Source organism: Diabrotica virgifera, chromosome 2 (assembly GCF_917563875.1).
Source record: "Diabrotica virgifera virgifera chromosome 2, PGI_DIABVI_V3a".
Taxonomy (NCBI): Eukaryota; Metazoa; Arthropoda; class Insecta; order Coleoptera; family Chrysomelidae; genus Diabrotica; species Diabrotica virgifera.
Genome location: NC_065444.1, coordinates 96,989,217 through 97,016,219, shown reverse-complemented (window position 1 = coordinate 97,016,219; position 27,003 = coordinate 96,989,217). Strand labels below are relative to the sequence as shown.

At 32.9% G+C, this 27,003-nt stretch overlaps 1 protein-coding gene across 4 annotated transcripts in view; it reads right to left on the bottom strand.

Moving 5' to 3' along the window:
- The window catches only part of LOC114332504 (insulin-like growth factor 2 mRNA-binding protein 2), a 509,159-nt gene that overhangs the window by 379,361 nt on the left and 102,795 nt on the right, over nt 1-27,003 (bottom strand). The window lies entirely within an intron of this gene.

Below are 27,003 nucleotides of genomic sequence, written 5' to 3'. Positions count from 1 at the left end.
AAAAAACAACGGTCTATATTGAAGTAAGTCCCGATTACTCGTTAGAATCTTGAAATTGAATTTATAAACTTCAATTTAGGCACTTGGCAACCTGAAAACTAATAATTTTCATATGAGTGTTCAAACCTCGCAAATGCCTAGGTATTTTCACATTTTTCAGATTTTAAATCGCTTATAACTCGAAAACCATCAACTTAAAAATGACAAGAGACCTTTTTTTAAATACAATTTTCTGGGCTAAAAGCGAATTTTAAATTTGTATAAAAAGATTGTTTTGCCCGGCATCTCAGGCCCCTTCTGATTTGTTTAAGGGGACATTTTTGAACAGGAATCCACAAAAAAACCGCATCAGAAAATTTGTCTTTACAAAATTAAATTATCAGTGAGAAAAATTACATTTTTTATTATGTACAACCTGTCTGAAGTTTGGAGTGAGTTTGGTGCAACTGATTCTCATTGGGGAGTTGAGATATTCATCTGTTAGCTGAGATATGTACCGAGTTTTAATAAAGTTCATTCTTGATAAAGCGGCTTCGCACACATAAGTTGACTCAAACATAATATTTATACAATTTCATGGCCAAACATTTTTAAAATTGCCAAACGCTATATTCTGAATTTAATGACGGTCCGCACAAAAGTAGCTCACGGTCCGGATGTGGACCGCGGTCCGCTAATTGGTGACCCCTGTCGTAGAAGACGGGCAACATCCAATTTGATGGATAACATACGTCTGGACCATCGATATTAGAATCCTAATCCTGGGATTCTAACTTGATGGTCTGGACCGAGTGATTGTTGGTATATCGGTGCTATATCGATTTTGGGTCGATAAGTAAGAAATGTTCAACCAGGCCTGTGGATATGAGCGACTAGGCAACCCAAGCAGGACACAGACTGGATGAGATCGTCTCAACCTTCGATATCAGATACATCTAGAAACATGAAATGTCCTGTTTTTTTTATTTAATTTGGTGGCTTTGGTAAAGACCAACTATTACAAGACCAAGAATATTACATAATTAGAATATATGATATATAACTATAATTAAAAGGTGCCACAATAATATTTTAATTGGAACGTACACAAAAGATTGGGAGGGTTTAAAGGAACAAAACCCCTAAACATTTTTATGGGGTGCACAAATTTCACTTTAATTTTTTTAAGGTGTGGCTGCCACAAGAATGCCACATATCCATTTTCAATAAAAAACTCTAAAAGTTTCCGATATATGAAAAAAAAATCGATTTTCATTTCGTAACTTCAAAGGGCTGTAACTTTTTTTGTGCACTATTGTATAGGTAAGTGAGGTTCAATCAACCTATTTTTGACACCAGAATCTGTGGTATACTTTATGACCAATCTTTTCGGGACACCCTGTATATGCACACACATACGTACACATACAGGGTGATTGATTATTGGGGTAAAGCTCTATAGATCCGCTATAATAATAGATATCAATAAAAGTTAATAACAAAAATTGTAGCCAACTTTGAGCTTTACATTACAAAATTAGTTAGAATGTTACAGGTTGTTCGATAACACAGTGGCAGACCAAACTTATGTTTTTTTAAATGGAACACCCTATATTTTATTTAATATTCGAAAACCTGTTAACTTCTGCATCACAAAAATATAAAGGTTAGTTATACAGGGTATTTACAAAGGTATTTATAAAGGTTATAAGGGTATTTACAAAGTTATAACCAATTTTGTATGAAAATCGTAACAAGTTCAACTCCCTGTATAAATAAAAATAACCACAACAGCAATGGTTTATTAATGCCATATTTTTTTATTTATTGTCAAAATGTTCAAGAATTATTGACATTGCTAATTTTCTTTATACCAAATACAGGATGAGTCAAAACGCAACTACATTATTTTCTCAGTAATGTTAAATGGAACACCCTGTATTTTATATCATTATTGAAAAGTAACATTACCGTACTTTAATTTTTATTATTTTCAGAGCAAATTATTTTAGGTGTCTAAATTTATCTAAATTTTAAGTAAGCCATGACCCATGACTGAATTGATAATTGACGATTACTGATTATCAATCCGATAATCAATGTAACAATGTAGCAAATAAAGAAATAAAAATAATTTATTAGTAATACATTTTACAAAAAAAATACAACCAAAACATGCAACATTTTTGAAACAATTAAAAACTACTTTTTTATGTAAATGTAACAAATACAGAAAGAAAATTAATAATAAATTTTACAAAAACACACTAACACAAAATACAACATTTTGTGAAGATAATTAAACACTACTTTTGTATGTAAATGTAACAATATAACAAATAAAGAACGAAAAATAATTTATCAGTAATACACTTTGCAAAAAACATGTTTGGGTAATGGTACTTTTCAATAGTGATATAAAATACAGGGTGTTCCATTTAAAATTACCGAGAAAATAATGTACTTGCGTTTTGACTCACCCTGTATTTGATATAAAGAAAATTAGCAATACCAATCATTCTTGAAAATTTTGACAATAAGTAAAAAATATGGCATTAATAACCCATTGCTGTTTTGCTTATTTTTATTTATACAGGGAGTTGAACTTGTTACGATTTTCATATAAAATTGGTTATAACTTTGTAAATACCCTGTATAACACAACAAACCTTTATATTTTTGTGATGGAAAAGTTAAGATGATTTCGAATTTAAAATAAAATATAGGGTGTTCCATTAAAAAAAAACATAAGTTTGGTCTGCCACTGTGTTATCGAACACCCTGTAACATTCTAACTAATTTTGTAATGTGAAGCTCAAAGGTGGCTAAAATTTTTGATATTAACTTTTATTGCTATCTATTACTATAGCGGATCTATTGAGCTTTACCCCACTAATCAATCACCCTGTATATAAACACACACATACATACACATATACACACACGTAGTACATATTTTTCTAATTGAAAAATCATCCTTTCTCACGATTATAGTGGATAAATTATTAATTTGGAATGTCCTTATCCAGTAAAGATCAGATTTTTTGTTTTTAGCCCAGTAAATGACTGTTTTGCAGTGTAATTTTCAGGGTCAACTCCGAACTAAAACTAATTTGGAACTAAAACTGTCATTGTCACAGTGGTAGTTGCCAAACTCCTCCGATACGTCTAAAGGTGGGAAATTATCAATATAATGTAAATTTATAGGTTTCTATTGATAATTTCCCACCCCTACTAGTTTCATCTCTGTTTATTTCACAACGTATTGTTTCCCGTCTTTTACGTTATCTTATTAGCGGTTATTAGCGCACTCAACACTGTATAAAGACTATCTAAAATTTTCAACATTTTCTTTAATAACTGGACAACCTGTACTATCGCTACAGCAGCGTCAAAGTGCGAGGAATTGTTAAAGGAGAAGTACGCCGACGTACCCCTTTGTTCCAAAGAACTATTTTGCATCTAAAACGCATAAAGTCAGACGGTGGTCAATGCCACACATATGTTATGTTTTCTTGTTGATTGGTGGTGAGGTCCTTAACGAATTCTCGGAAGTAGACGGCCAAATTGCAGACTAACGTTTTATAGTTTCTAACGTTTTTCGGACAAATTAAAACAAAAAACACAAAAGTGTGTCTTACCCAATTATAATAAGCTTAACTAACATTAAAGAATAATAATTAAAAACACCACTAAGATCATGGAAACTTCTTCTTCTTCTTAAAGTTCCCTCTCCTATCGGAGGTTGGAGATCATAATAGCTATGGTCACTTTGTTGGCTGCTGCTCTGAATAGTTGTAATGAACTACAGTTAAACCATTCTCTAATAAGGTTCCTCAGCCAGGAGATGCGTCTTCTTCCTATGGTTCTTCTTCCTTGGATCCTTCCTTGTATAATAATTCTCAGCAACTCATATTTTTCTCCTCTGGTAATGTGACCCAAATATTCCAGTTTTCTAGTTTTTATACTTTTCATAATTTCTAACTCCTTATTTAAACGTCGTAGCACTTCAACATTGGTAATCCTTTGAACCCACTGAATTTTCAATATTCTTCTGTAATATCACATTTCGAACGCTTCTATTTTTCTTATGTGTTGTCTCTTCAATGTCCAAGCTTCCATTCCGTACAGCAATAAAGAAAATATGTAGCATCTTAGAGCCCTCAATCTGAGAGGCAACTGAAGGTCTTTGTTTGTAAGCAGTGTCTTCATTTTTATAAATGCTTGCCTTGCAGTTTCAATTCGGACATTAATTTCTTTGCTTTGGTCATTTTTGTCATCAACCCAGGTTCCCAGATATTTGTATGTCTTAACTTTTTCTATTTGAGTTTGCTATATCATTAACCTTTCATTTCCATGTTCTGTTTTTGAGACAATCATAAATTTAGTTTTTTTCTTGTTTATTTTTAGTCCGAATCGAATGCAATAATCGTTAATTCTATTTAACAATTCTTGTAGCGATTCCAGGGTATCTGCCATTATAACGGTGTCATCAACGATTCTTATGTTATTTACTATTCTTCCGTTTATAGAGATTCCATCACTTAGCTCCGCTATCGCTTCCTGAAATATGGCTTCACTGTACAGATTAAACAGTAGCGGCGACAGAACACAACCTCGGATTCTTGTTCTTCTATCTTTATATTGGCCTTTTGATTCCAATACAGATTGATGACCATTCGTATTAAATCTCGTCCGTCTATATATCTGTTTTTCAATAATTCTATTAGTTTTTCATGTCGGACCCTGTCGAACGCTTTTTCGAAGTCGATGAAACAGGAATAAATATCCAGGTTAATATCTAAGCATCTTTGAGAGAGGACATTAAACGCAAACAATGTCTCTCTTGTTCCAAATCCTTTTTCACTGAAAACTGAAACTGTTCCAAATTGGGTACCATAAAAACACATTATTTTAAACATTACAGGAAAGGCAAGAAAGAAAAAATGTCAAAAAAATATTTCAAAGTCGTGCTCAATGGTCTTCTGTTTCGTAATTACCTGTTTCTCATGATTATCCCCATATCAATTGATACTTAGTCCCTACTATTTATAACACGCTGTTGTCTAATATGCCTTTTTCCACTTATAGTCCAGTCGTCACAGACAAAAACGACAATGAACCTTTAAAAATCATACGCATACGAACAGGCTGACTTTTACTGAGAATGTCAATTTTGGGACCCCAAAAAAGATGCAAAAAAGTTGGTCACTTCTACCCCGGGTTTCCCTCTAAAAACCACACTTGTATGTACACCATGGAAAAAATATTTCAAACAAGATATGTACCTGAGATAATTTTGAACAAAAATGTTTAAACACTTTTTTAGAACGAACCGTTCTCTCAGAAACAACGCTTTAAGCGACTGGTGATTTTAAGTGTCAATTACGGGCACGAAATTAATTAAATACAATTTGTATCAACTCGATTCTTGTACTCTATATTTTAACATAAACGTGATTAAAAATCTAAGTTTCAAATTTCGCCACTCAACTTTTGTGATTAAACTTTGCAATTCAGGAATCTGCACCATTTACTTTAAAAAAATCATTTGAAAAATATTTGAAATAAGTGTTCCATTGTATTCACAAATGTGAGAAATATATTATACTATAAAAATTTCAGAATAAAATATTTAAATGGAGTTGTAGCGAGTTAAACGGTTTACTGTAAAGAGACCGAAATCAATAGACCGAACTCATTAGACCGAAAAGCACTTTACCGAAACCTCACTAGACCGAACAGTAGGAGACCGAAAAGGATTAGGTACATAATACAGGGTGCTCAAACAGGATTGTAATCTGAGCAAGGGTAACATCAACCTACCTTCACCCTTTATCCAGGCTTAGGACTGGCAGCACAAAGTACTGGCGAGTTAAGAGGATGTTTTTTTGCTTTTTTTAGCTTCACTAATTTGTTTAACGGATGAAAATTATTTCATATCAGACTGTACAGAGTAACAATTTACACAGTCTATATACACTCACCGGCACAAAATTCCGCCACCCAAAATTTTTGATAAGTTTGATAATTTATAACTTTATTATTTGTACTCCGATTTTCAAGATTCTTGCACCAGTTTGTGGGTACATGTATTGGTATCGTTTGGTATTATTCCGGCAACACAAAAAATTTGCTTGCATTGCATTATACGGGGGTGAATGGAAGTGTTGTATTTCCTCCTAACTTTAAAACATTCTGTGAAAAAATGGAAGGGCTGGTTTTGTTTCATAATCCTGTCATATTATCCTGGAGGCATCACTAAAATTTTGTTTTTTAAATTATCCGAATATCTCTTTTCTTGTAAGAGCTGTACCATTTTTTGTAAATAAAAACACTGATTGACTCATAAAATAGAGGTTGGATTGATAAGATTAGAATGGCCAGCATGCAGACCAGATCTCAATCCTATTGAGTATTTATGGGATGAATTAAAAAAAGCTATTCGCCGTCATCCTATGCCTCCAGAAAATTTGGTACAGTTATGGCCCTGGTAGAGGAATATCGGGCTATTCCCGAGACAAGGATAACACATCTTTATTCGATGCCAAACAGAATTGCGAGCAGTTGTTGCTGCAAGAGGAGGACATACCCGCTATTTAACTGTTTGGTTTTGTTGTTAATTTTGTGTTTTGTTAATTTTAGTGAGTTTGATATTTTTAATTAAAAAAACCTTCAAAGCAGTCTTTTTATTTACAGCTCTTACAAGACAAGAGATATTTGGATAATTCAAAAAGCAAAACCTTAGTTATACTTCCAGGATAATACAAAAGGAGTATGAAACAAGTCCTTAAATCAGCCCTTAAAATTTTCCACAGAATTTTTTAAAGTTAAGAGAAAATACAACGCGTCCATTCACCCCCGTATAATGCCATCTAAGCAAAAAATTGTTGTTACCGGAATAATAAAACGACATCAATACATGTACCTACAAACTGATGCAAGAATCTTTAAAATCGGAGTACAAATAATAAAATTATAGATCTTATAGAAACTTAATCAAAACTTTTGGGTGGCGGAATTTTGTGCCGGTGAGTGTATAAAACTTGAATATCTGGGGCATATAATGAGAGGTAGCAGATACAGGATGCTGCAGTTAATACTCAATGGAAAGATCGACGGAAAAAGAGGAATTGGTAGAAAGAAATATTCATGGCTCCGAAACCTTCGTCAATGGACTGGCTTATCAGCAGATCAATAATTGTTACATGCCGCACAAGATCGAGAACGATATCGGCAAATTGTTATGGAAGCTACCCACGCCTAAAAATTTGGGCACGGTACTTAAAGAAGAAGAAGAGTGTATATAAAATAATACAAAAAAAATACAATAAACAAAAAAAAGAGATATACAAAGCATAATTTACTGCAATCTTTTTAATTTATGTACCATTTCGGTCTAACACTGTCCGGTCTAGTGAGGTTTCGGTGAAGTGCTTTTCGATCCAATGAGTTCGGTCTACTGCTTTCGGTCTAGGGATTGCAATCCAGCAGCATTTTCAATCCAGCTGGATTTTAGCAAGATTGGCTTGAATCCAGCTAGATCCAGCAAAATGTGGTATCAAAATAAAAACACGATTTTAATGTTTTTTTTTGTCTATATGCTAAATTTCTAAACAACAGAAACATTAATTATTTAGTTTTTTGAAAGTGATCTTTGACCTTAAAAACATAGGCCTTACCTACTTCGCACAGAACTGCACATATAGCCGGTTGTAGAGAAAGCCCTTCCGGCCTCTGTGCTGGTCGGTTTTAAGGTCATCAAACAGTCATAGACCATTGACAAACGATCGCCTTTCACTCATTCGGTCTCATAAACCACCATTTTCTTTTCCAAAATATTTTCGTAATCTTTTTGAGAACCAGTTTTTTTTGGCTATAACTGTTTTGTCTTTCTCGTTTCAATTTAATCTCAAGTTCTTGTTCCAAAGTAAAATTCACGGGCTCCGGATTAGTTAGCCCATCTTCTTCCATTATCTCTTGCACTGGTTCCACAGTTACTTGTTTATTTATACGAATCAACAAATTTTGCATCTCTTATCGCATTGCATTCTTTTTCGGCATGGGGAAGTAACCAGGATTGTTTAGTCCTTCGTCATACTTTTTTTGATTTTCTAAATACACTAATGTACCTGTAATATCATGGAGGCGCCGTTCCCTGATTCTGTTGTGTAGTGCTTCCGATAGATCGTCATTAAGGCTAGAGTCCTGGCTATTTAGTTTGTCTAAGACAAATTTCATGGTTGTGTTGGCCGTTATCAAAGTGGACTCTATTCTGCAAAGAGCTTCTACAGTCGGTTAAAAGTGGCGATTAACTCATTGATTATTGACCACTCGCCAGCAGAGAATTTTATCGCAGAATCAATGTATATCAACGGTTTATCGATGCAAACTTTTAAGCTATAGAAACTTTCCAGCATATGGAGCTACTGCCACCGCGATAGAATGGCAAGTTGACGACTCACGGCTTTGAATAAAGAGGCTAATGAAGACATTAAGTAACTTATTTCGAATTGGACACGTTTGCGGATCCGCGCTGCTGGACCAAGCACGGTTTGCTGGATCCAGCATGTAAAAAAAAAGCGCTGGATCCAGCTGGATTGCTGGATGCTGGATCCAGCAATTGCAATCTCTATTTCGGTCTAATTGTCGTGTACCGAGTTAAACGCAAAAAACGTGATTTCAGTTTTTTTATTTTTAGGGTAAAATTGCGATTTTGACAATAGTAGGGGAGACAAGTATGCTAAATTTGCAGTTACTCGAGCGTTATGGGGACCTATTGGATTGTGAAGATTAGGCCCTAAAACCAAAAAAAGTTAAGTTAAGTTTTCCATTTTAGTGAGGGGGACTTTCCATTTTTTAATTTAATTTTCTATCTATAATTCAAAAAAATGTCTCGAATAAAAGTTACTTATTTTTACGCAAGGAATCTAAATCTGCAATAAAAATGGGAGATCCTATTTAAGATTTTAAAGTAACCCCTCACGCCACCTCCGTGGGTGGTCGTGTTTAATGTCATTGGATAGATTTTTATAGAATATTGAACACTTATTTTTCAATTTTTGAGCTGATGTTCATTTTGCGAAATATCGCCAAGTTCCTATTTAAAATTTTAAAGATAAACACCCTTCTCCGTGAGGGGTCGTGTTTGGTATCATTCGATAGATTTTTGAAAAATATTGAACACATATTTTTCAGGTTTTCGATCTGACGTTCGTATATATACACTGTTCTGCATGTACTTAATTTACCTTATCTTAATCTGACAATTTTGAGTTTTTCTAAGGATAGATTTTTTTTCGGACACCCCGAAGTTCGCCCGAGTAACTGCAAAAATCCCCGCTTAGGCTCCCCTTCCACAATGTTCCTCCACATAAAATTCAAAATAAACCTCATTTTCGTTTTCAGCACCATCAAAAACATAAATTATAACCAAAATTAATCATTCACCACACCGTGGCCAGTATCTCGAGAAATAAGCGTTTTCTTGGGGTGTGCCGGTCGTCTAATTCTGAAAGGTGTTTTATATATTTGTATTGTCTGAAGCTATTTCTTTGTGGCATTTATGTAATTAAGCTACAGCAAATAATCAGAACCATAACGAAGATACATCGAGTATACTTACCAAATTTCTAGAAGAGTTTAAAAATTTATTCAACCAGCTAATGCAACAAAACAATATGGTGCTCAACATGATTACCATGTTAGTAAATAAAGTAAACTAACAATGTCTAAGTTCATAAGAATTGCCCAATGGAATGCCAATGGTCTTCCTAATTATAAAGACAATATAAAAATATTTCTGGAACAAAATTTCATAGGCATACTACTAGTAAGTGAAACCTATTTACTTTCTGTTATGAGATGCGTTCCTGGGACGACTTTATTGAAAGATAGTTTTGTCTTTAAAAAGACTACCACATGTAATGGTGACAGTAAAATTCTCATGTTAGTGATTCCATAGTAAGTCAGGGGGAAAAACCAGGATAGTATCATGAGGTTTTTTTCCTGGTTTTTCCTCATGATTTACTATGGAATTACTAATATGAGAATTTTACTGTCACCATTACATTATGTGGTTGTCTTTTTAAAGACAAATCACAGGCTATGTTTTTTTTGCGACGAATACTCTTGAATTAAAGTTGATTTCATGTAATCGAATGAACTATCTTTCAATAAAGTCGTCCCAGGAACGCAACTCATAAATATTGGTTAAAGTATTCTACTTTAAAATGTATAATATATGTCTGAATTGCTGATACGAATGAGTCAGATTAAATAAAATTATTAGAAGCATTCTTTTACAGAGGAACATTTTTGTTTAATTTAGTAATATTTTGTATTTCGATAACGACGTCCGAAGTGGAAGTGGGACAGCCGAATAAAATCGTTTTTAAAGTTAAATTGTGACTTATTTTCCATTTAGAATAATAAATTATATATTTGTATTTTAATAATTATACAGAATCGAAAAAAAATACTTACTTTGGGGTTTGATTTGCAATAACTTTGTTGTTTATAAATATTTTTTTAATTTAGAAAGTCTTATTTTAAAGAGCGAGTATTTTCAAGAAAATCGTCCGTTAAACGTTTTCATCTACAATTCATAGTTGTTTCACAATATTGCAATTAATGAAAAAGGTCACTTTTTTGCTTAAATCTAAATACAAAATCATGACGCAGTAAAAATTACGATCTCCACGATACGGTACGCCTTTTCTATTGACTTCCGCCAGATATTTCAGTTGAAAAATATTGGATAGTAATTTTTCAAGTGCTTTTTCGGCTTTTTGGGGTAATTCTTATCGTGTAGTTGTACAACATAATTATACGTCTTAAAAATGCTAAATAAATTAAAATCTAATTTGAAAAGCTTTTAAAAATCTTGCAACGTCTTCCTCCTTACAGGTGTTTCTAAACCTCGGCCGAAATATTCGTCACACGTCGGACACAAAACGAATTTTTGGCAACCGAGAAGCCAAGATAAACCCTCTAGCTTAAGGGTATTACATATTTTTCGTCCTTATTCTGCCTGTGTAAATACGTCCAAACGATTAAAAGGGAGATTAGAGTGTATCTTATATCCCCTTAATGAATTTAAAATATACGCCGTTTATCTTAGCGTGTAATCGTGAAAAAGAAATTTTTAATTTTTAATGCTCGTCCTGGTATCAGATTGAAATGTACATTCAAAACGTATTAAGTTAATTAGCCTCCAGACTTTTCTTTATTGATTAGCATTCTAATTTTACATTCTACATTGAAAATTTACATTTTGTACTTTGTCTTAACAATCATGTTTTAAAAGATTTCTCACCAGTTCTAAAGCACATTAACGGGTAGCCACTTCTATTAAAGTCTAATTTCTATTGAAATTTCCACAGTTTAAAAAGAATATTTCCTCATTTGAGTAAGTACACTCAGATGCAAAAAAACGCAACGGAGAAAATTTTGGTCAAATTCAAAGTATTTCAGTTTTTTTTATTTTAGCAGAATTTTTATGATTTTTTAGCGCACTGTGTAAAAATTTATAAATTTTAATTTGGTATAGGGAGTTCTTTAATAAAATTTTGTATTTGACTTATTATACGGGGTTAATCGAAAGGTGATTTTTTATCCTAACTTTAAAAGATCCTGTGGAATAATTCCGTTAGTGTATTTTCGTAAAACCTTATTTTTCGGTTGCAACCATGTCTTGTAAGTATTATGTTTTTTGTTTCATGTGAAAATATGGATTGGTTCATTTTTATGAGCGAAATGACTTTGCCACCCGCAATTTACGACTTCTCTTATTATTACTATTATCTTTTGTATTAATTTGTAATACGACGATGGGGGCTTTGGTGACTGATATCGAAGGAATGTCATATCGACATCCCAGAAGCACTGTGTTTAAATAATGAGTAAAAGCAACGACATGATCTTTTTTTTAATGAGCAATGATAACAATAACAAAACATAAAAAAACAACTTAAATATAACTTAACCTAAGTACGCAAATAACAAAGAAAAGCTACTAAAAAATAACTTAATACTTTGTATTGCCTCCCCTAGCCTCTATAACTGCCTGTACACTGTACACGTCGGCTCATGCTGTCTGTGAGGTTGCGAATATTATCCTGCTGGATGTTTTGCCATTCCTCTTCTATTCGCGGTGTGCAAGTACTTGGAAAGGGAAACGAGAAACGATCGTGCGCGAGTCGCGGAGAAATATTGCATCTATCTTAAATAATTCATAGTGTCAATTGAAATTGTCAAATTGACGTATATTTCATACCTTCTGTCATTGACGCAGAAAAATTATATATTGCTCCACAATATTGATATGATATGCAATTATTATATAAAGGTAAATTTAATTAATTGTATTTTGCTTGCAGTACTGCATTTTAATAACTGATTTTATTTACTACATACAATTGTTTACGTTTGCTAAACATAACCTGCATCTTATTTTTTCTTCTTATTATTTTTTTGGACTATGGCCTTGACAATTATCCAGCAACCAGGACTAATATAATTGGCCAATATAATTAAAAGTGCGAATAAAAGTACAGAGCGTAGAAATAGAGGTCGCTTTACCGAACTTGCACGGTCCCAATAGCCAAGCGAAGTTCGTTAATTGAGGCTGGTGCGACTTCGCGATCTCTAATATTTCTACCAAGCATGTCCCAAACGTGTTCTATTGGGTTCAGATCTGGTGAACACGTTGGCCAGTTCATTTTATTAATACCAACTTCCTCTAAATATTGCGTGACACACATTGCAGAGTGGGATCGCGCATTATCTTGCATTAATAGAAAATCATCACCGATATATTGAGAAAAAGGTACTACATACGTGATTCGCTAAAATTTCCTCAATATACCGGTGTGCAGTCAACGAACCCTCAATAAATACCAATTCTGTGTGCGCCTCTCGGGATATTCCTGCCCATACCATCACCGAACCCCCTCCATGGCTAACTCTCCAGTTCGACGCTATACTCGTTCTCTCCCATCTGATGAGTGAAGACAGCATTTCGACTCATTGTCCTAAATTCCAATGTAAATGTTCCCTGGAAAATTGTAGTCTAGCCACTCTGTGCCGTGGAAGTAATTTTGGCCCAGTTGCTAGTCTGCAACTTTGCAAACCAAATTCATGCAATCTTCGACGAACTGCAAATACACTTACATTATTGCCTCGAACCTCTTGAAGCTGATTTCTTGTTTAAACCACTGCGCTGTTAAATGACGATCCCGCAAAGCGTTGACTCGTATAAAACGATCTTCTAAAGCAGTAGTTTTGCGCTTCCTGCCACTTCCCGCTTTACGCTTGTTTGTTCCAGTGCGTATAAAACGTTCCACTACCCTTTGGATGGTAGAGCGATGAGTGTGTAACCATGATCAATCATAGGTAAACAAAATGTAAGTGTCAATATGACATAATGATAACAGTCACCAAAGCCATCTCGTCGTATTACAAAATAACTCCAAAATAATCATATAATTAAAAAAGTCCTAAATTGTGGGTGGCAAATTCATTTGGCTCTAAAAATGAACCAAGGCATATTTTGACATGAAACAAAAAAAAAACACATTGCTTAGGAGACATGGTTGCAACCGAAAAATAAGGTTTTACGAAAATTCGCAAACGGAATTATTCCACAGTATGTTTCAAAGTTGGGATAAAAAATCCACGTTTTAATTAACCCTGTACAATAAGTCAAATATAAAATTTTATCAAAAAACTGACTATACCAAATTAAAATTTATAAATTTGTACACAGTGTGCTAAATAAAAAATAGGGCTAAAAATAAAAAAAATTGAAATACTTTGAATTTGACCAAAATTTTCTCCGTTGCGTTTTTTTGTATCTGAGTGTATATCATTTGCTCTGTTTACTACTCTTATTCGCCACTAATTTCTGTCCATCGCGTCTTCTTTCCATCCAATCTTTCCATCTTCTCCTTGGTTTTCTTCTACATCTCCTTCCATCAACTTCTAACAGATCTATCCTTCATCCCACATAGTTTTCATTACTACGTGTAAGAGACCAAACTATTGCAGTCCTTGTTCTTGAATCTCTTTGAGATTGTAGCTCTTTTCATAATCAAGTTGTCCCTGATTCTGTCCTTGCTAGTCTTACCCAGTGTTCACCGCAACACTTTCATTTCAGCTACCTCCAACTTCTTTTCTTGAATCATCTTTATAGGTCACGTTTCACAGCTTAAGTGCTGTTTCACATTTTAAGAATTTTGAACGTGCTAGGGTTTTCTCGTGCGGTAGTTTTGACGCACTTGTCATTTTCACACAATAAGAATTAAGTAGGACGAAGATATTTTGCTGTGTTGTTTGGTATATTAGTTTTATTTACACTTTGTGGCTCAGGTCGGTACATGATACTATGTCTGATATGTATCATTACGATGTATCATTACAAATGGGTATTTTTTGTCCATACTTTTGTCCTAATGTACTATAATGCGTATTTAATTCATTTGCAATTTCTATTTTGTCGGTTATTATTTCTTGTGTTTTTAATTAAAAGTCTTAATTTGTTTTTATAACCGTTGTTCTACTAAGTTATTTGTGGGATCTTGGATTAGCTCATCTAATTAGCTCATACAATATATGTAATAAACTATTCTAAATGGGAAATAAGCCACAATTTAACTAAAAAAAGTATTTTATTAACGTTTTAACATCCGATTTGGGCGTCGAAACATTAATAAAATCATTTTTTAGTTAAATTGTGGCTTATTTTCCATTTAGAATAGTTTATTACAAAAATGCCACAAGGAAATAGCTTCAGAACAACATTAGAATCTATGTTTTTCATGTACAGAATTTAAAAGACCCTCCGTCATCCACTCGTTTTTAAATGTTGTTCCCTTCGTTTTAAATGTTGTTTTTAGATAATTTCACGCCAGACGCGACGGCCGCCCTACTGTCTTCCGAGTCGTTTACCCTAAAAAACTAAATATAATTTCGTAGAATAAAAGGTATAGTTATATTATATGGAGCGAAATCACATTATAGCGTTGTAGTTACTTTATTGTCGAAGAAAGAAAAATAAGAGGAACCGAGTTCATTGGGTCCATCCTATGAACGCAAAAATATACGATTTATAGATTTTTATATTCACACATATTGATGGAACACCCTCTGTACTCAACGTTAATTGCTACTATGTAAAATAAAGTTTATTATAATATACTTAGCAGTTTTAATCACTGTTGTTATCAGTAACATATAATTAATTTTGCTGTGCTTACCAAATGTGTTTTTTTCTTTACCACCTAATTCGTCAAATTCACTGTTAAGTGCACGGTATACACCATTCCAAGCATTTCTCGTCAAGTTTCTATCTTTATATATTTCTATATAATAATATAGTGTAAATAAAAATCATATACCAAACAACACAGCAAAATATCTTCGTGCGACTCAATTCTTATTGTGTGAAAAGGACAAGTGCGTCAAAACTATCGCACCAGAAAACCCTCGCACGTTCAAAATTCTTATACTGTGAAACAGCCCATTTTATTACATGAGCCACCATTGGAATGTTGTCGTGCGTTCTAACCCTCGCACGTTTAAATTCTTATAATGTGAAACAACACGTACACTAACGCAGGTCTCACGACACTTTTGTATATTTTTCTTTTCAGACTTTCCCCGGTTTTTCGATCACAGAGAACCCCGCTCATTCGCTTCCAAATTCAACCAACCAGCTTCTATCCTATGGACAATTTTTCAATCTAGTGTCCCCCTTTCCGATATGTAGGATCCAAGGTATTTAAATTCTCCTACTCTCCTTAGTTTTTTTGTAAGCAATTCTATGTCCCAAACTATTCCTCTTCCTCTCAACCACATAGTATACTCCATTTTTGACCTGCTAACCTAAAGTCATCCCTCTTCAATAGTCTATTGAAGAGGGGTTGGTTGTTCTCCAACCCTACAACTTCTTCTCCAACATTTCTTTGCTCTCCTTTACTAACACGATATCATCAATAAAAAGCGTTGACCAAGGAGCCCCCTCCTTTACCGTCTGCCCCCTTCGGTATGGACTCAATGAAGAGCAATGATGCAAACCAACCGTCACTGGAAAACTTTCGGTCAGTCCGATACAAGTCTTTAGATAGATCATTCGCTACTTGGTGTAAAATGTTAATTACCATTATTATTTACACTCTAATCGTCGCTACTGTCAAAACAACTATCATTTTGGGAGATCGCCACTCTCCAGATCTAACGCCTCCTGATGTGTACATATGGGGAATGCTGAAGGAGGCAGACCGATCCACCGTCTGACATTCTGGAATTGCAGACTAGGATTAAAGATTTTTTTCGCGACGGAGGCTATTTTAACACCTGTTTTATCGGGAACGTCGTCGTGAATAATGTTTGCAAGGCTATTATGTATACTAAATATACTCCAGGAGGGTGTCCAGAAACTCCCCTGACAAACGAAGACTGGAGATTCCTCAGATAATTTAACCCAATTCACCTAGTCCGAAAATGCTTCCTGAGGGAGCTAGAGGTCCTTGAAGATTAGTCGCCTTGTAATTAGATTTTTTTAGTAGATAAATAGGACTATTAGTTATCGGTTTTCTATAAAAAGTGTTCTGGAGCTATTTAAAAAAAAACTAATTACAAGACGCCATATTTAAAGAGCTCTAGTTCCCTTGGGATAACAAGCATTTTCGGTCTAGGTGAATTGGGTTAAATTGTCAGTAGTAATTGCACGAGAGCTCTAAAATTATCGATTTGTTTCCCGAGTGACACTTTAACAGTTTTAATTTCACGACCCGAAGGGAGTGAAATTATGTCAAAGTGTCATGAGGGCAATAAGTCGATAATAATTTTAGAGATCGAGTGTAATTCGCTAAGATTATTTCATGAATAAAACTGTCTTTTTAAATCATTTTAACTAATATTTTATTGATATCTTCACCTGAATATTTCCTAAACCTGTTTCTTGGTGTTCTCTGTGACAAGTTGTAAAACATTAATTGTCATTAGGGTCACTGAATGTTAATTTTTGCGTAGTAACGAAGGGCATCTGACGTAATGCTTGACGACCGATGGGTTATTATCAAAAATTATCGGGTATAATATCACAAAAGAGTGAGAATAAATTGACAATAATGCGACAGTTTTTCGAAAATTTGTTGTCTGGCAATAGGCACGAGAGCCCGCAGGGCTCGAGTAGCTGTTGCCCAATGACAACAAATTTGAGAAAAAATGAAGCATTATTTTCTTATTTATTCTTACTGTCGTGTGATATTCGCAAGATTCTTTTTTAATACTTACATAAGGTTTGTTCCAACTCGATACAAAACCGTTCTTGAATCGTTACGCGCATGCGCAATGACGAAGAATTATGCGCAGTAACACATTTTTCGTTACTGCGCATACTCGCAACCGTTCAAGAACGGTTTTGTATCGAGTTGGAACAAACCTATATACAATTCAAGTCTTTATATAAAAACAGTCAGTGACATTGATCCCAGTTGATGTGACTCACATTTTTCAACTTGTCAAAGTGAAAAGCACACTTTAGCAAATATTTAGATAAAGATATTAATAAAATATCAGTTAATTTATTTACATATAAATACAGTTTTATTCATGAAATAATCTTACTGAAGTAAATCGAGCGCTTAAATTTACCTATTGGTGTTCTCCTCGTGACAATTTGACATTAGATGCAGAACTAAAAGTATATTATGGATATTTTCTTAAATGTGGCAGTTGTCAAAACTAGGAAACTGGTTGCAATTAAACAGAAAAAATCTGAACAGAACTGGAATAATAATGCGGCTGTAGTTTCGTGTTGCAACGAAATTGAAAATGGTTATTCATTTTTTAGAAAAAATCTACTTAAAAAAATTCTCAGTAGTAATTGCACAAGAGCTCTAAAATTATTGAATTTTTCCCGAGTGACACTTTGACAGTTTTAATTTCACGAGCCGAAGACGAGTGAAATTATGTCAAAGTGTCACGAAGGCCAAAATTCAAAATTCTATATTAATTTTAGAGATCGAGTGCAATTTGTTGCGATTATTTCATGAATAAAACTGTTCAAAACCAAAATTTTATTGTAATTTATTTATGTAAGTACAAATTAGTACAATTAAACACACAGTTGTTATAAATATTTCACGGTTGAAAGTCATCACTTTTATAATTTTTAAAACATTAATTGTCATTAATGTCACTGAATGTATTTTTTCGTAGCAACGAAGGGCATCTGACGTAATATACGTGACGACGGGAAATTTTCAAAAATTATCAGTTTAATTTAGATTTCTGTAGCTTTCTATTGGTCAGAATCTCCTATGAATGAAATAATCACTGTAATTTTCTACAGTAGAAAATTACCGATGAAATAATAATCTGATTGGACGGAATTAAACACGTGATCAAAAATCTAACTATAAGATTGGTTAAAATCATTAAAAAATAATCGCTGTAATTTTTATTTCTGTAGCTTTCTATTGGTCAGAATCTCCTATAAATGAAATAATCTGAGAAATCTCCGGTCTTCGTTTGTCAGGAGAGTTTCTGGACACCCTGTATAAATAATCAATAATCATAAACATTTCAATATTCACTTCAGTACTGTTTATTTTGCTGTTGGCAACTCTGGATTTTTGAGTTCGGTCATGTCAATTTCACTTCTAAAATGAAAGTGGCAATTCTTTTCTGCATCTTGTCGTCTATTTAATATGCACGCATTAATTTTCTAAAACTTGATGGCAAGAGTAAATCTAGGCCATTTACATAATATATTTCTCCAAACGGGATTTTAGTAGAAAATATCAGGACATCACGCTTTTTATACATACATATTATAAAAAAAAATTAAATTCTACATATACAAAAAGATTTGAAAGGAATCAAACAAGGCAATATAATTTTTATTCATTTTCTATTCATTCGACAAGTAGTCATTTTCGCAATTAAAAGTTATAGCCTTTTAGGCTGTAACAGTACCTTCTTATCAGCCCCAAATCCAACTGCTGCTACTTAACGTGGCGTAAAAATTTCAAAAAGTTGTAACTCCCGTATTCCAGGAGGCACAATCATTAGCCTCTTAAAACCAAATAATGAATTATTAACCGTCACATCCACGACGCGTTCCACTCTCGTAAAATTGCAATATTCAATGTAATCATAATAATCTCGATCATCGACGTCCTTTTCACCTGGTGTCGAGAAATTCGCCAGAATCATAATAAATCGAGAAGTGGCTCGTTACTTAAGATATGTACAGGGTACTGAATTGTATTGACCTCCAAACTTAATCAACAAAAGTAAACAGAGAACTCCATAAAGCTGGCACTACATCTTAAAATAGTTTGGTGAATCAGACCATAATGATAGGGGAGCCCAAGGGGGATTTTTGCAGTTACTCTTACTCGAGCGCATCAGAAAATCACATGGGAACGAACCTTGTACCCTGTAAATGTCCCCTACCACATATGGACTCTAAATACAGTGGTGTGCGTCGGGGGCAGTCCGTAAAAAAATTTCACGTCGGAAAACGTCAGATTAAGACAAGGTAAGTTAAGTACATGAAGAACAGTCTATATTTTTTCAAAAATCTGACAAATGTCAATTTTACAAACAAAAAGGATTTCCGACGCCGGGAATCGAACCCGACTCGCCTGGGTGAAAGCCAGAAGCCAGATATTCTAACCACTAGGCCATTATGGATGTAAGTCACTGAGATAAATAATTGACATTGACAAACAATTGAATTTAAGCGAGAAGCAATGTTTATTTGTGAAATCAAAATTTCTTTCTGTTTTCTGACAGCACTAAAATGTATTTTAAATTAAATTAATTACATACCTTCTTCTTTTTGTCTCAATTAATTTTATTCAAAATTTATTTCTCTTGACCCCCTGTATAAAGAATTATGTTAACGTTTATATAACTGAATAGAGCATTAAATAACCTTTCAAATGAGCTATCACACAACCCCTACTCTCATTTAAAAAAATCATCGATTACGTCATCACGCACAGATGGATGACGTCACTATTATGAGATATAGGTATGCCAAAAAGTCATAATTTAAAAATAAAAATCGACCTGTCTCAGGATTTCTCTCTAGATTCGCCCATTCTAGAGGTAATGAATTTATTCCAACTCAAACGTCCTCACTGTATACCAAATTTAGCTTAGAATTTAGCCTCTATCGACTCTTAGTATTATTTTTAATAAAATAATTTTCGCTCCCATGAAGGGGTGGCATCCACCCCCAGGGTAAAAGCACAAGTTGGCATCATGTCACCTTTGTTCCTTGAGGTATCCTCCGACTACTCACCAATTTTCATGAAAATCGATGGAGGTTCAACGAAATCGGAGGTGAAAACCTTAAGTAACTCCTCTAAACAGAACTCATCAAGTCGTTGTTACTCGGCTTCGTCTAGGACTAGGACATGACCAACTTACCCACGGGCATATACCTAATTGGTCAAACTATTTCTACTTTACCTGACAACTGTAATGTTCCACTTAGTGTTAAGCATGTCCTTATAGAGTGTCTGAGATACCAGACGCACCAACCTCATCATCGGATCAACAAGTGAAATCTTAGGAGAGTAAAACTGAAAATTTGGTAAAATTCTTTAAAATCATTAATATACTTAACAATGTTTCAATTTTCAACCATTTGTATTTTTATATATAACGTTCATTGGTTTTTTTGCTTCAACCACTAGGGTTATTAGCATAACAAAGTAGGTATAGAAAAAAAATTACAAAAAGTGATGAAGTGGTAAAGAAAAACAGATAAGTACTAGTTAGGTACCAAGGGTATTATAAGGATAATAACGCTTGAGGTATATACTGTTTTTATTTTTGTATAATTTTTTTGTGGGAAAAATTTAGTAAATAAATTTATATCAGTGACCACGAAATTATAGATTTTCATCGCCCTGTATATGACCAAAAATTGTAATAGGATAATTTAGTTGGTAATCAGTGTTTGGTTTTTCTTAATGGGTTTTTGAACGCACAATGGTGCGGTCCGATTAGGCAATAACATTAATTTCTCATTGGAATCGACAATAGGACATTTGTAAATGATTCGTAGAAGGAAAGACAATAAATAAATTTCTTAAGTCTAGAATATAAGGTTTTTGTTTAGCATATTGAAACAACGAAAAGTAATTTGGTGTCTCCGAGAATTTAACAAAAATGAAAGTTGTATACAAATTAAATTGGTTCTTGAGAAATGATAATATGGGTATTGGGTAGAAAAGATGTTTGGTGATTGGTGGAAAATGATGGATGGAAGGGATGAGAGTGTTGAGTCTGATTTTGACGAGAGAAAAAATAGGCACTCTGTAATGAATATCTGGAGACAGCAGTCCAGTTTTTGAAAAGTGAGAAGTCAGTGGAAAGTGGTGAAATTGGCCGTTGCGAGCAGAATCAAGTTGAAACGAAATCGTTGACCGGTTTGAGAAGTTAATTTTCCTGTGTCCGAGGAAGATTCCTGTTTCTGTTTAGAATGAGTAGCCGGTTGGTATCTATTTGCACAAGATATCGAGTAGAGAGAAAACTGAGTCGAGAATTCGAGCGAGTCCTGTTTGTTTGTTTGTGAAGCAATTTGTACGAGAGGGACCTTTCGCAACATCCTAAGAGTACGTGTGGGAGAATCGAGGACGACGCAATCCGGGAAAAGAAGTAGAGAAGAAACAAAAAGGTTAGTCAAATCATTTGTGAAACGGAGAGAGTTTGTTTATATCCACACCATATTTGATTAATTTTTGTATTGAACAGTTCTATAACATAATCAGTCATTCCAAATTTTAAAGAAGAAATAAGTAATCAATTCAAAAGAAAAAAAGTAAAATTTATTAAATTTTGTAAGAATAAATAACGAATTATTTAAATATTTTTTTTTGTTAAAACAGAGGAGATATCAGAATTAAAGCTTAATTTATTAGAGGAGAAATACACTCACTGGCACAAAAAAACCGCCACCCCAAAAATAGGTCATTTTTAATGTCTTGTATTTCCTAAACCTGATGTCCGATTTAAGTAATTCTTTTAATATGTTATAGCCTTATTCTTGAACAATATCGCTGTAATAATATTGTTGCTAGACAGGTACATTGTCATTGTATACAGGGTGTACGAATCAAACTGTGTTTTTTTCTCAAATTTTGGAACACCCTGTGGAATGATCTAGCTTTTATAAAATACTGAAATTAAAACCCAACTATAGCCTCAGGTTTTATTAACATTATGTTGTTTGTTTTATTCGCTTATGTTGGATAATAAAAAAGTTAGGCACTTTAACAACTACCCCTGTTTTTCGTCAATATAGGGTGTTTTTAAATAAGTACGGCAAACTTTAAGGGGTAATTCTGCATGATAAAATAATGACAGTTTGCTTTATAAACGTATACCCGTAAATGCTTCGTTTCCGAGATAGGGGGTGTTGAAATTGTTCTTACAAACTGACGATTTATTTATTGCTCTAAAACGGTTTGTGATATGCAAATGAAATTTGGTAGATTTTAAGAGGTAGTTATTGCGCATTTTTTGGCATACAATTAAGAATTTTATATTCACCATTGGCGTGCATACGGGTATAAACATTTTAGATATATCCCGTATGCACGTCAATGGTGAATATAAAATTCTTAATTATATGCCAAAAAATGCGCAATAACTACCTCTTAAAATCTACCAAATTTCATTTGCATATCACAAACCGTTTTAGTGCAATAAATAAATCGTCAGTTTGTAAGAACAATTTCAACACCCCCTATCTCGGAAACAAAGCATTTGCGGGCATACGTTTATAAAGCAAACTGTCATTAATTTATCATGCAGAATTACCCCTTAAAGTTTGTCGTACTTATTTAAAAACACCCGATATTGACGAAAAACAGGGGTAGTTTTTAAAGTGCCTAACTTTTTTATTATCCAACATAAGCGAATGAATAAAAAAAAACAGAATGTTAAGAAAACCTGAAGATATAGTGGGTTTTAATTTCAGTATTTTATAAAAGCTAGAACATTCCACAGGGTGTTCCAAAGTTTGAGAAAAAAACACAGTTTGATTCGTACACCCTGTATACAATGACAATGTACCTGTCTAGCAACGATATTATTACAGCGGTATTGTCAAAGAATAAGGCTATAAAATATTAAAAAAATGACTTAAATCGGACATCAGGTTTAGGAAATACAAGACATTAAGACCCCATTTTTTGGGGTGGCGGTTTTTTCTGCCGGTGAGTGTAGTTGCAACAAATCTAAATTTTTAGCATATTTTAAAATCTTATGTTTATGGTATATTGAATAAATAAATAATATTTTTTAACATTTATATGACATTGAGTGTGTTTAATTTCCCTGTTTTTCCTGGATGGAGTAAGCAACTAGAGATACCAGAAACCACAAACCAAAGGTAAAGCATCAAAAATAAAATAGCCGTGAGAATAAAGATTATTAGAAAATTTAATTTAAATTTGGTTGTTTTACATAAGCAGTAATTAAAATAATTGAGTAATTAATTAAATTAAGAATTTGCTCATCAATCTCATAAAAGAGAGAAATACAGAGCATAACAATACGTTGACCGAAAGCGTTATTATCTATAATACCCGTGGTACCTTCAACGTTTAATGTCCGACTAAATTCTTTTTTATATGCAAATACATAATTTGAACGAATTTTGAATTAATTAGTTTTCAAATAAGTACATTTAGCAGCAGTAGTCATAACGTAATTGTGGTAACCATAGTTTCACTTAGATTTTTATTTGTCAACTTGACAGTATTTAACTAGTTGTTTAAATTTAATGTTAATTTATGGCGTTATTTTTCAAAATAATGCCCTAGTAGTCCAGGGCGCATCTGTTTTGAGATGGACGTTGAGAGGTGACTCATATTTTTTTGCAAACATTTCTTGGAATTAACTCCTATAATAATAATTGGGTTATCCTCCCACTCAAAAATGTCCGGAACATTGATTAAATAACCAAAATGTCAAAAAATGAAGGAAAAATTCGATTATTTTCTTCGTTTTTTGATTATAACTTTCAAAGTATTCACTTTCGAGAAAAGTTGTACTGATATAAAAGTTGCGTAATTAAATTTCCTACAATATAGGATTGGTTACAAATTTTAAAAATTGTCACCCTTGTTGCATAATAGCAATAATTGCCAAAAAAAACATAAAAAACAAGTATTTGCATTTTTTACGTTTTTCAACCATTTATGCTACACTTAGGACCTTCATATTTTACCCAGAAAAACTATATAATATAGTAAAACAATACTGTAAATTTCATTAATATCGGTGCAATAGATTTTGCAAAATTAATTTTGCAATCCAGCTTTCGCAAAAAAAATTCATTTTTTCAAAATGTTGCAGGACTGAACATAAAGCAAGTTGAAATTTTTTTACGTATATAAGAACCTTTCATTAGACTACCACGGCGTCAGGAAGTTGTTTAAATAAACATTAATTTTTGGTGCTACGCGCAGGACAGCGGTTTTCGATTCACACAAGTGGATTTCCACCAAAATTTCTTCCAATCTTTATCTAATATATTATTTTCTCACACTATATTTTGTTGTATTTTAATATTTTAATTCCACAAAAATCAAACTAATTTGATTATTGTTTGTGAAATATTGTTTAAACAGTTGCATATGTTTAAAAATAATAAACTTTTATTCTCTAACTTAGAATATATGAACAATGAAAGTTTTTGCCAAAAAAGTGTTATTTCAAAGGACAGAGCATGTGTTTTATTTTGCAATAAACAAATTTATTTATTTATATCGAAAGGTACTAAAAATTAAAATTTGTCAATCATTATCAAAGGTCATTGGAATGCCCAATCAGATCAAACTATCCGCTATCCTGCGCGTAGCACCCAAAAAATGTGTATTATTAATTCTATATTGTAGGAAATTTAATTGCGCAACTTTTATGTCAGTACAACTTTTCTCAGAAATGAATACTTTCAAAATTATAATCAAAAACGAAGAAAAAAATCGAATTTTTCCTTCATTTTTTGACATTTTGATTATTTAAACAATGTTACGGACCTTTTTGAGTGGAGGATAACTCAAATATTATTATATGAGTTACTTTCAAGCAATTTCTGCAAAAAAATATGAGTCACCTCTCAACGTCCAAATGTACTAATATTTTTACAGATGCGCCCTGGTCTATAGGGCAATATATCATATTTAACTGACTTCGAAATCATGTCATTATTTGTCAAATAATAAATAAATAAATAAATAAATAAATAAATAGTTTATTTACGGCCAAAATACCATTTACAAAAATACCACATATCACAATAGGTATAGGTAGTATCACAATCATAAATACATATTAAAATATAGAACAATATCACTATACAGGGTGTCCCGAAAAGATTGGTCATAAATTATACCACAGATTCTGGGGTCAAAAATAGGTTGATTGAACCTCACTTACCTATATACAATAGTGCACACAAAAAAAGTTACAGCCCTTTGAAGTTACAAAATGAAAATCGATTTTTTTTCATATATCGAAAACTCTCAGAGATTTTTTATTGAAAATTGACATGTGGCATTTTTACGACAGCAATATCTTAAAAAAAAATTAAGTAAAATTTGTGCACCCCATACAAATTTTATGGGGGTTTTGTTCCCTTAAACCTCCCCAAACTTTTGTGTACGTTCCAATTAAATTATTATTGTGGCACTATTAGTTAAACACATTATTTTTAAAACTTTTTTGCCTCTTAGTACTTTTTCGATAAGCCAGTGTTTATCGAGATATTTTGAATTTTTGTCGAATCCACCACATATTTGTGGTTAAGTACGGTTATAGAGACCTGTTAATAATCTGAAAATTTATTTATAATTTACATTTTTAGGTATATTTTGAAAAAGAAGCTACATCTCGATAAAAGGGGACTTATGAACAAAAGACTAAGAGACAAAAGTTTTAAAAACACTGTGTTTAACTAATGGTACCACAATAATAGTTTAATTCGAACGTACACAAACATTAGGGGGGTTTAAAGGAACAAAACCCCCATAAAATTTTTACGTAAATATATTGAAAAAGAAGCCGCATCTCAATAAAAACTGGCTTATCGAAAAAATACTAAGAGGCAAAAAAGTTTTAAAAACGTTGTGTTTAACTAATGGTACCACAATAATGAATTAATTGGAACGTACACAAAAGTTTGGGGGGGTTTAAGGGAACAAAATCCCCATAAATTTTTTATGGGGTGGACAAATTTCACTATAATTTTGTTTTAAGATGTTCCTGACATAAGAATTATACATGTCCATTTTCAATAAAAAATCTCTAATAGTTTTCGATATATTGAAAAAAATCGATTTTCATTTTGTAACTTCAAAGGGCTGTAACTTTTTTTGTGAGCACATTTGTACTAAGGTAAGTTAGGTTCAATCGAACTATTTTTGACCCCAGAATGTGTGGTATAATTTATGACCATTCTTTTCGGGACACCCTGTATAAAGACTGAAAAATCAAAAATATATACATATATATATACATACATACACATATACACACATATATACACACATATATTAAATACAATTTAGCATTTTTTTTTTCAATTTTTTCTTAAAACTAGGCAATGAACAGTCAAAAAAGTCAATATCGATATTATTGGCCTTCTTAGACATTCTTCCAATTGCTTTGTTCTGTGCATAATTGGTGCAATGAAAGTCTACAAAAAATAGTTCTTTACTACGAGTATTACAATGAGGAACTCTATATTTTATCTTCTCAAGAAGTGTTGAGCAATCAACCAATCCATTAGCAATCTTATATAAGAAAACTAAATCAAGAAATGATCTTCTATTTTCTAGTGATGATAAATCTAATAAGTTGAGAATTTCACTATAATTGATGTTTTCAGATGGTATATTTAGTTTATATGCAATGAATCTTAGAAATTTTTTTGGACTTTCTCTATATTATCGATGTGGCATCTGTAGTAGGGTGTCCATATGCAGC